The sequence below is a fragment of the Rhinoderma darwinii genome, chromosome 11 (genome assembly GCF_050947455.1).
Source record: "Rhinoderma darwinii isolate aRhiDar2 chromosome 11, aRhiDar2.hap1, whole genome shotgun sequence".
In the NCBI taxonomy this organism is placed as follows: domain Eukaryota; kingdom Metazoa; phylum Chordata; class Amphibia; order Anura; family Rhinodermatidae; genus Rhinoderma; species Rhinoderma darwinii.
This window is the reverse complement of record NC_134697.1, coordinates 65,151,128-65,162,937: the sequence shown is the minus strand read 5'-3', so window position 1 is coordinate 65,162,937 and position 11,810 is coordinate 65,151,128.

Below are 11,810 nucleotides of genomic sequence, written 5' to 3'. Positions count from 1 at the left end.
TAGGATATTGGGCATTCCTAAACTAGTGACAGATCCTTTTTAAGTCTATTGGAAAAAGAATAAATAAGCTGTCTTTAGTGAGGTCTAGTGATGCTTTAGGGTTTTCCCAATGTGGTATACATGTAATCATCATGTACCTAAAGATATACCGATATAGGGCTGCGTTGAGGCATGGTAGATTTAATCCACTGCAGAGATGTCATTAATTCTAAGGCCACTCTCTTCTGATTGACAGATTTATTTCTCTTACTATGAAGATGGATACATATGCCAATCAGTGGAGAGTAGGCAGGGCTAGTGGAAAGAGGGCATGGCTAGTGGCAGCTAATCCTAGAGATATGCCCTGAGAAAACGCCTTTAACCCCTTCCAGACATTTGACATATCCATACGCCAAAGGCGGGTAGGTGAAGTATGGAACATGCTCACGGAGTGAACCCGCTCCATACGGTGCCGGTGTCAGCTGTTTGTTACAGCCGACACTTCAGTATAACAAGTAGCATCGAGCTGGAGCGCGATCCCGCTCGTTTAACCCGTTAAATGCTGCGGTCAATATTGACCGCAGCATTTAAATCGTTAGAAAGAGAGGGGTGACCCCCTCTAACAGCACATCGTGCCCCCTGCAACGCAATCGTGGGGGAGCAATGGTTGCTATGGCTGCCTGGGCGCCTAATGAAGGCCCCCAGGTACACCATCTTTGTGCACCTATTAAGCTCTGCCTCCGGCAGAACTTAATATATGCCTGTCAGAATCACAATATACTGCAATATATTAGTGTTGCAGTATATCGTGTAAGCGATCTGACGATCGCTGGTTGAAGTCCCCTAGGGGGACTAATAAAAAAAGTTAAAATGAGTTAAATAAAGTTTTTTTTATGTAAAAGAAATAAAAAAATTAAAAGTAAAAAAAAAAATCATTTTTTCCATTTTCCCCCTAGAGCGTAGTAAATAAATAAATAAACATAATTGGTATCGCCGCATCCGTAAAAGTCTGATCTATTACAATATATCCTTATTTAACCCGCACGATGAACGCCGTAAAAAAAAATATGGAAACGTCAGCATCTCTATTTTTTTTGTCACCTAATCTCCCACAAAAAAATGAAATAAAAAGTGATCAAACCGTCGCATGTACACCAAAATGGTATTATTAAAAACTACAGCTTATCTCGCAAAAAATAAGCCCTCATACCACTTAATCGACGGAAAAATTGAAAAGTTATGGCTCTCGGAATTTGGCGACACAAAATACATTTTCTTTTTTACACTTAGGTTTTTACTTGTAAAAGTAGTAAAATATAGAAAAAAAACTATATATATTTGCTATCGCTGTAATCATATTGACCCACAGAATAAAGTTAACATGTTTTTTTTAATTGCACAGTGAATTCCGTAAAAACGGCGTGCAAAAAAAAATGGAGGAATCGTTTTTTTTTTATTTTCTACCCAACAAATATTTTTCTTCCCGTTTCCTAGTACATGATATGGCAAAATAAATGGTGCTATGAAAAACTACCACTCGTCCTGCAAAAGTCAAGCCCTCATAGGACTATATCGACGGAAAATTAAAGAAGTTATGGCTTTTGGAAGATGGGGAGGAAAAAACGAAAAGGAAAATATGAAAAAGGGCTGCGGCAGGAAGGGGTTAAAAAAATGTCTGTGGATATACTGTCTTCACAAGGGAGATAGGCAGATAAGATCTGGCATACAGCATTAACAATTGCACACTGGAAACTAGAGTAACATCATATCGAACTCTATTTGTACCCAAGTTCCTTCACACATAGTAACACACCTTCATTAGATTCAAGCAATATTGTATTATAAGAATTGTTGTGCTAGAGACTAAATAAGGTTGTTACTGGTGCAAAAATACTTTAAGATGATATTGCTTCTTTAATAGAATATAGCTCCGTCAATAAAATGGGTATTTTTAGAAAATTGTTCTACACCTACTGTCAAGGTTAGTAACTGTGCCTCTTAAATCTTTAAGTGATTTAGATTCTGGTATAAAGTTTCAGTCTGATGTAGAAACATAAAAAGATTTAATTGACTACTCACCTCCTTTTTTTTTTTGCAATAAGTTGTTAAATAAGATTGTGGCAGTTTAGGACGTGTAAAACAAAGTTTCAAGTGATACTAAAACTTTTTAATGGACGCTTTCTTATAATTCAAGGGAATGCAAGTAAATAAGAGTTTATAGGATTTTAGACAAGCGTGGTACTGTTTAGACCTTTTTTCTAATCTTAGACATCCCCTTAGATTCTGACGAGGCCAATGCTTAAAAGAATTGATGAATTAATATATTAGAGGGAGTTTAGCTTCGAGCAATTAACTCAATAATAAGGCCACATTAACACGGTGTACTTTGCCACGTATTTCAGAGTTTTTCATGGCGAAATACACATAAAAAAACCCACATGTTTAAAGCTTCCTAGCCAGTGATTGGCTCCAGCAGTCACGTGTTAAAACTACACGTCAATGGTGGTTCAGGGTAAGCAAAGCCCTGTGGTGGTTCAGGGAAATTGCACGAGAGCGGAGGGGGATTAATAAAGGGAGCATTACTCCTTTTGTTATTTTATACCATTGTCAGCAGTTTGTAAAAGATTTCATGGGGTTAGAAAATGTCTCTAAATATATGTAAATTTGCCTTTGTCTGGATTAATCAGGAGAAAAAAATTTCTAATAATTATCTTACCCTTTGCTTCCAACTGTGTCCTCAATATACATAGCTCCCTTTTAACTGTACTAACTATGTAACTCTATATCAAATCAGGAGATTTGGAGCTCCGTTTCAGAAAAAAAAGTTCTGACAATTATAACAATATACTAAGAAATTAATGAGCACAACATTTTTAAAGAAGAAGTTGTTGAAAATTATACTAGAATTGCTTAAATAGGAGACCTGTGGTATTAGAGTATATATTTAGGCAGAGGTGCTCACCTGATAGAGTTGTGCTAAATAGGCATAATATTTGCATAATGTTTGCAAACCTTTTATCTTTTCGAGTCAGCAGTGGCTGCTGTAGTCCGGTGCTATGACGCCTGCCATGGTGCGAGTGATACGGTAGAGGACAATGGTGTCTGCCCTGTGGGCATTGTTAGGTCCTCTGTGCATATTCCTTGTACTTATGTATGAGGACTGACTTATTTTCATGAAATCCCAGTTTAATGCACTGTTTAGATGTGCATTGATGGATATCAGTCAAATTGCCAGGGATTTTGATGCACCTTCCATTCACATTGCTATGGCTGTGGCTATGACAGCAAGGACGTTGGGCTTGTCAACGAAAAAATGAAAGCACTTAGAGTTGTAAATCGAATTGCTTCCATGGGTATATTAGACTTGACCTTTTGATATTGTAGATATGATTTGTGCTGTTTTAGCAACGTGACCAGTTGCCAAATATATGGATAATTGATGACTAAATTTTTGGGGATCAAAAGAAGAAAGGAAAAACAAACTGACAACTCAGTTTTACAAACTGTAATGCTTACTAGAATTGTATAAGGGGTCTTCAATGGCTCTGAGTCCTTTCAGATATAGCAAGTCAAGGGTCGCATTGCCCATCTGTGTTGGTAATAGATGCAGGTTTTATTACAGCCACCTGAATTCATTTCAGGTATGGCATGAATCGATTTGCATAATTTTTAAATTAATTGGGGATAGGAACAAAATAGTGCCTAGATGTTTCAGATGGGGCAACAACAACTCTGCAGCTATCAAACAAGCCCGTGGCGAAACAGCAACACGTTAGGGTGACAACTGTGCTCTACATAGCTTTGCATTATTGGTTTGGTGGGATGGGTCAGGGTGTTTGGTAAAGGAAGAAAAAACCCTTATGACGGGAGAGATTACCATACCTCCATAGAGACTGCCTTTTATACTGACAGCATTTACATGTCCATGGCACAGTGGTCTAACATTCAGGATGATCATCTTGGTGGTTGATGTAAATTAAAGATGTGTCCTACCCCAATTCCCAGATACTTTTAGTATCTGTGTACTTTTTTTTATCAAAGCTACAGTAGTATTGGAATTGTTTAAGGTTTGAGAGTAGAGCATGGAGAAAAATGTCTGTCTCCTCCGTCAAGCCTCAATATTCCTGTTGAGGATCCATCAATAGCGCAATTTATTGAGATCTCTCCAACCATATTGTCGCGAGGTGTTTGCCAGCTGTTCATACTTTCTACTCCATGTTGATTAACATAAATTTTCAGTCAAGTTCCATTTCAAGTCTCCATTTCAAAGAGTGTACATATGTTTTGGGAGTGATTTCTTGTATGCAAGACGCATTGCTTTAAAAAAGTGCATAAAATTGTGGCAATAACAACTAAAATGAAAGTTCTTTATCATTTATTACAGTACAAATTATTACCTTTAATATTATAAATTTTCATATAATTAAAATGTATTATTATTATCATGTAGTACGTACATAGACAGATATTCATATTAATTCATGGAATATAAAGCATTTGTTTTGTCATTTATTTAAAAAATTAACACAACTAATTATAGCAATGATTGTTCATATGGCCCAAGTAGCTTCAGGCAAGTAACAATCAAGGAAGGCAATAAATCAATCTTCCAGGCCTCAATACCTTCACACACTGGGATGATAGTGTAAGGTCAGGAATACTTATCACACAATTGAACAAGATCCAAAAGATTGCTCTATATTAACCTACCTCCAGGAGGAAATCATAGGAAAGTGACAAGTAATGTGACTTTAAATTAATAAAATACACCAAAAAAAGAAGAAAAAAAACCATATCTAATCAAATATTATTTATTTACTGCATTATTATACCCTCTTATTATGCCCTGATGTACTCCGCACAGATTACATATGCCCCCACATCATAAACTGAAACACCAGCAAAACCACAAACAGAAAAACTACCAAGCTAAATCTGTGCTCCATAAGCCAAATGGCGCTCTCTCTCTTCTGAAACCTACAATGTGCCCAAACAGCAGTTTACGTCCACATATATGGCATCGCCATACCCGGGAGAACCAGCTTAGCAGTTTACGATGTGTGTGTGTTTTCGGTGGCACAAACTGGGCACAAACTATTATCCACTAAAATAGCATATCAGCGGAAAATGGCAATTTACACTTTGCACCATCCGCTGCGCAGTAATTACTAATGAAAAAGCACCTGTGGGGGCAAAATGCTCACTACACCCCTTAAAATGCCTTAAGGGGTGTAGTTTCCAAAATAGGGATCACCACTTGGGATTGTGTTTTACTATTTGACCTCAGAGCCCTGTAATTGTGGGCCAATGCTGTAAAAATCACCAAAATAGACCTCAAATGCGCATGTTGCTCTTCACTTCTGAGCCCTGTCATATGTCCAGGCAAATGAGGGGTGTAGTTTCCAAAATGGGGTCACTCCTTGGGGGCTTCCACTGTACTCCGGTACCTCAGGTGTTCTGCATATGTGACATGGCGCCCCAAAGCCAATACAGCAAAATCTGCATGCCAAATAGCGCTCCTGTCGTGTGTCCAAACAGCAATTAATGACCACATGTGGGGTATTTCCGTACTCTGGAGAAATTGCTTTACAAATGTTGGGGTGCCTTTTCTCCTTTATCCCTTGTGAAAATGAAAAAAATTCAACTTTTTAGTGAAAAAAATGTTGATATTAATTTTTACGGCCCAATTCCAATAAATTCTGCAAAAGTCCAGTGGAGTCTAAATGCTCACTATATGCCTAGATAGATTCCTTAAGGGGTGTAGTTTCTCAAATTGGGTCACCTACTGTTTTTTGGCCCCGCAGACACTTTGCAAATGTGAACTTGCACACAGAAACCATTCCAGCTAAATTTGAGCTCCAAATGGCGCTCCTTCCCTTTTGAACCCTGCCGCGTGTCCAAACCGCAGTTTATATATATACAAAAAAGAAACACAAAGTGCACATAGTGCATCAAACGTTACAAAAGGGGAAGGTGTTCAAGGGTGGTCAAATCTGCTGACATGGTTGTGTTGTGCTGGGAGCACAACATCCAAAGAGACGGAGAGTATATTAACTCGATGAGTTGTCGGTCTTGGAGATTTGCAGCCTAGGCTATGGTCTGGATCAGGAATTTGTCCAGAATCAGCATAGAGAAGAGAGAGGCAGAAAATCCAGATGAACGCCCCGGCACAACCAACTTTGAGAAATTCTGATATCCGTAGAAACAGATGAAAAGGCTTTGTAATAGTTAAGATAATTTAATAGTATTTGTACATAAAAACAACGCGTTTCGAGGCCGAACTGGCCTCTTCCTCAGGTAAAGTACAAAGGATCTTTGTACTTTACCTGAGGAAGAGGCCAGTTTAGCCTCCTCCCAATTCAATTATCTTAACTATTACGAAGCCTTTTCATCTGTTTCTATGGATATCAGAATTTCTCAAAGTTGGTTGCGCCAGGGTGATCATCCGAATTTTCTGCCTCTCTATTCTCCAAACAGCAGTTTATGACCACTTATGGGGTACTGCGGTAATCGGGAGAAATTGCTTTTCAAATGATGGGTTTATTTTTCTCCTTTATTCCTTGTAAAAATTTAAAATGTCCACGTTTTATCAGAAAGAATGTAGCTTTTCAATTTCATGGCCTAATTCCACTAAATTTAGCAAAAAACCTGTGGTGTCAAAATGACCACTATACCCCTCAATGAATTCCTTGAAGGGTGTAGTTTCCCAAAAGGGGCCACTTTTGAGGTGTTGCCCCTGATATGGTCCCTCAGGGGCCTTGCAAATGCGACATGGCACCCGAAAACCATTGCAGCAAAACTTGAGCTCAAAAAGCCAAATGGTTCTCCTTCCATTCGGAGACCTGCCGCGTATCCAAACAGCAGTTTATTACCACATATGGTGTATTGCCGTAATCAGGAGAAATAGCTTTTTTGTGTTTTTCTCCATTATGCCTTGTAAAATTTTAAAATGTCTACTTTTTATTGGAAAAAATGTGGATTTTAATTTTCACAGCTTCATTCCACTAAATTCAGCAAAAAAACTGTGGGGTCAAAAAGCCCACTATGCCCCTCGATAAATTCCTTGAGGGGTTTAGTCTGCCAAATGGTGTCTTTTTGGGGGTATTTCCACTGTTTTAGCATTACAAGACCTCTTCGAACCGGACATGGTGCCTGAAATATATTCGAATAAAAAGAAGGCCCCATAATCCTCTAAGTGCTCCTTTGCTTCTGAGGCCTGTGTTTAAGTCCATTAGCACACTAGGGCCACATGTGGGATATTTCTAAAAACTGCAGAATCTGGGCAATAAATATTGAGTTGTGTTTCTCTGGTAAAACCTTCAGTGTTACAGAAACAATGGATTAAAAATTAATTTCATCCCTACTTTGCTGTAATTCTTGTGAAACTCCTAAAGAGCTAATAAACTTTCTAAATCCTGTTTTGAATACTTTGAGGTGTTCAGTTTTTAAAATGGGGTGATTTATGGGGATTTGCATTGTATGGGCTCCTCAAAACCACTTCACAACTAAACTCGTCCCTGTAAAAATAGCCTTTTGAAATTTTCTTGAAAATGTAAGAAATTTCTACTAAAGTTCTAAACCTTGTAACATCCCAGAAAAATAAAAGGATGTTCAAAAAATTATGACAATCTAAAGTATACATATGGGAAATGAATGTTAATTAGTATTTATTTTTTGTGTTATAACTATCTGTCTTACTTGTAGATTCATTTAAATATCGAAAAATGCAAATTTTCGTAATTTTTCACTCAATTTTGGTGTTTTTTACAATAAAATACTGAAGGTATCAACCAAATTTTACCACTAATTTAAAGTAAAATGTGTCACGAGAAAACAATCTCAGAATCGCTTTGATAGGCAAAAGCATTCAAAAGTTATTACCACATAAAGTGACACATCAGATTTGAAAAATGGAGCTGCGTCCTGAACGTGCCAACTAGTCCCCGTCTTTAAGGGGTTAAAGTGTTTGGGAATTGGTTTAAGTTGTGTAAGGTCTACCTCACCCTTTGCTGCCTCTATGCCCAATACATGCTCCCTGGCTCTTGTTCTTAATTAACGTGAAGTTATATCATTAAGATGTATCATTATTATCATGTAATACAAAACATAGGTATTCATATTAATTTATGGAATATAAGGCATTTGTTTTGTCATTTATCGAAACAAACACAACTAATTTACAAATAAAGCAATGATTGTTCGTATGGCCCATGTAGCTACAGGCAAGTAACTCTCATGAAGGAAATAATTCAATCAATCTTCCAGGCCTCAATACCTTCACACACTGGGATGATAGTCTAAGGTCAGGAATACTTATCACACAACTGAACTAGATCAAAAAGATTGCTCTATATTAACCTACCACCAGGAGGCAAATAAAGGAATACATAACGAGAAGAGTAAGCAAAAATACTGTTTCTGGGTCATATTGCTGTTAAATATCTCATAGTGCACACTAAATAGGCTCGATTAATATAACTGTGGCCTCATACACATGACCGTGCTTTTGCGGCCGCAATTTATTCACACTTTTGCAGATAAATTGCGGACCCATTTATTTCAATGACCCCATGCACACGACCATGGTTTCTATGGATCAGTGTCGGGGCCCTAAAAACTCAGGACTTGTCATTTTTCGGTCCGGATTTGCGGGTTCATACCACTGGTGAAATTGTTGTGGATCCATGGATCCTGATGACACAGTGGACCCGTGGTTTTGCAGTTTGCAAAACCAACGCGGTCATGTGCAAGAGGCTTTAGGGTGCACTGCCACGCTATGGTGGTCGCATGTGGATGAAACCACACCCACATGCAGTGGCCAATGTGTGAACAATTTTGCCTGCAATATCACAGTGTTATTGGCAAAATTGCATGAAATGCACCCTTATTTAATAACTGTTTGTGCCTAATGGTCCTTTGATGTTAAAGGTGCACTTCGATTTTAAACATTTATGGTAAATCCACAAAAATATGCCAGAAATTACTGATACATGTGGTTCCTACCCCTGGTAGAAACTTTTGGGGAGAAAGGGGGTCCCGTTCACTGATTCACGCTGTCCACGTTCCCCATAGAAGTAATATTTTATCTTAATTCTTATGACCCCAGTTCACAACATATCTGTTTAACTCTGTAGTGACGGATGTCACTGTTAGGCATTCATCACAACCTACATTTAAAGTATTTAACCTACATTTAAAGTACATTTAAAACTTTGATGTGAGCAAGGCCTAAGGCTGGGGCTAAATGCTACCTTTTGGTTGTGTGCAAGTCAAGGCAAAAATGCAGAATTACAACACCTTTAATCTTACCCTATGGGAAACTCGGTTATTGGTTTGGATTATTTCGGTGGTTGCAAGACCACTAGTGACTTTTTTTTTTTTTCAACCAATCTGTAATCTTCTTATTTTCAGGACACAGTTTGAAATATTATAATATGCAGTCTTATTAAACTTATTGTACAATCTGCAGCCAATCTGTTTTTCCATCTCGGTCCTGGCTGCTGCATGTCAATCAGTTTACAGGAATGAGATGCTCATGTACACTTAGTGCTGTGAACTCTCCATTGTCATTGTTGCTTTTAGGGGGTGACAAATTGAGCAGTATTATTTAGCTGTGTATTTTGCTAAACTTGGATATTCAGCAGCACGACCAGCAATAAGATGGAACAACGATATCCCATCTTAATGGGATACCAGCGTGCACTCCCCATTAAGTTGGGATATCGTTGTTCCGTCTTATTGCTGGTCGTGCTGCTGCATTTACAAGTTTTGCATTTGTGGTCCTCAGAAATGACGGACTACAATCAAGGTAAAAATACTTCATCAAACATGATTTCATATTCAGATGATGATGCTGCTAGGATCATGGCTGGACACATGGGAGACAGTACTTTTTTGAACAAACCGGCTGTTGGTATGATAAAGAAAAGATGGGAAAGTGAGAGAAAACAGATGATTTGATTAGAACTACATCTATCTACATTTGGCGAATACTTTAAAGCTCAAAGAATACCAAGGGGATTGCGCACTCATTTGAGACCATTTGAGACCAAACTTTTTTTCTCATCATGTTGATTTTTGTAATAAATTTGAGCAGATCAGCAACAAATTTTCATTTGATATTATTCTGCTAAACATCGAATATCTGCAACTGGAAGTTGAGAAATGCGGGAAAAGAGTAGAGGAATCTGATAAGCAATTACGGGAATTACTATCTGCATCAGAATATCGTGAATTTAACTAAAAAGTCTCAATACATCTGGGAACACATAAAGCAGAAACTAAGGCTACTAAAAGCCAAAAATGTCATAGGGATTCAGGAGATTATAACAGAGGGTCGATCTACAAATGGCAAATTAATGATTATTTTTCTATAAGTTATCCACAGAAACAAACAATCAGAAGGAGACGACGCGGACCAGCGAATATAATCTCAGAAACCGAAACATCTGATGAACACTCCAATCCACAACGTCCAATAAATTTGAACCAAATGCCTTTTTTAGGGGAGGCTGTAAACAGAAAAGAAGATGGTGGAGGATGGGTGGCACAAAGTGCCAAACGGAGCGGAAGAGAAAGGTTCACCAGCTGCAAATTACCACCAACAGGGAGGAATCCAAGAACCGGAGAAAATTATTGAACTAGTAGTGAATATCTCATCTATAGAATTAAGTGATGTTGAGTTGAAATTATTGAATAAGGGCTTGTCACATAGCCCTTATGGACACTTTGGTTCCATTTTAAAATTGACATGACTGCTTTTTTATTAGGAGGATTCGACTCAAGGCTTTTTTTTTTTTTTTGCAGACAACAAACAAGGTGATGTGATGCTACCTTCGTGGGACACAGACAAATTGAGACTTTGTGACTATGATTTATGACTCCCTAGTACCTTTCATCCACCACCCACAAATAAAGCTTTGGAGACTTATATCAAATTTGTGAGAGATAAAAATACAATTGTTTAGAAATTCAGTTGGTAATACCGTGAATAAACCTAACCTTACTAAGCAAGAAGTTAATGCCCTTGATGTGCTGGCTGGTGCTTATGACCTTATTTATTTATTTCAGTTACTTATATAGTGCCAACATATTACGCAGCACTGTACAGAGGTCCTCTTTTACTGTCCCTATTGGGGCTCACAATCTAAATTCCCTATTGGTATGTTTTCGGGGTGTGGGAGGAAACCGGAGTACCCGGAGGAAACCCACGCAAACACAGGGAGAACATAAAAACTGAAGTCCCATCTCTTACCTCTGTGCCGGAACTTTCACCAGTTTCGCAGCATATAATTAGTTATGACCGGTTTGGCTTTTTTTTGTGAAGTGGGGTAACACCTTTCTACATCCAAGAACAGGTTTTATGTAATCTGAAATTATTACAACTGTCTAAAATGGCATCCTGTGGAGGAGGGGGCTACTTTGATACGTTTTAGAATTTTCTATAAAACCGTCCGAGTTCATTTTAGTGAATGGAGTGATAGCATGTCTTTGCAACATGTACTGTGGTGGTAAAATATTCTTGCAGAAAGTTGCATGTAGCGCATTTAAGTGAAATTTGACTTACAGCTGTTAAAATAGTTGTTTTTCTACTTTAAATGATATAAATTTTTTATTTGCGAACAGAATAAAATCAATGTATCCCTTTTTGATGAATGTATGCTGTATGTGTGAACTTTATTCTCATGTGACAAATTATGTAAAAGGAGTGGAATTTTAACTTGTATATGACAACTAGTTCTGCACATATACCAAACTTCACTTCACCTTGTAGATTTCATGCCTTGTAAATGTATGGCTCATGGATGGCGCGGACACAGGAGTGTATGTTA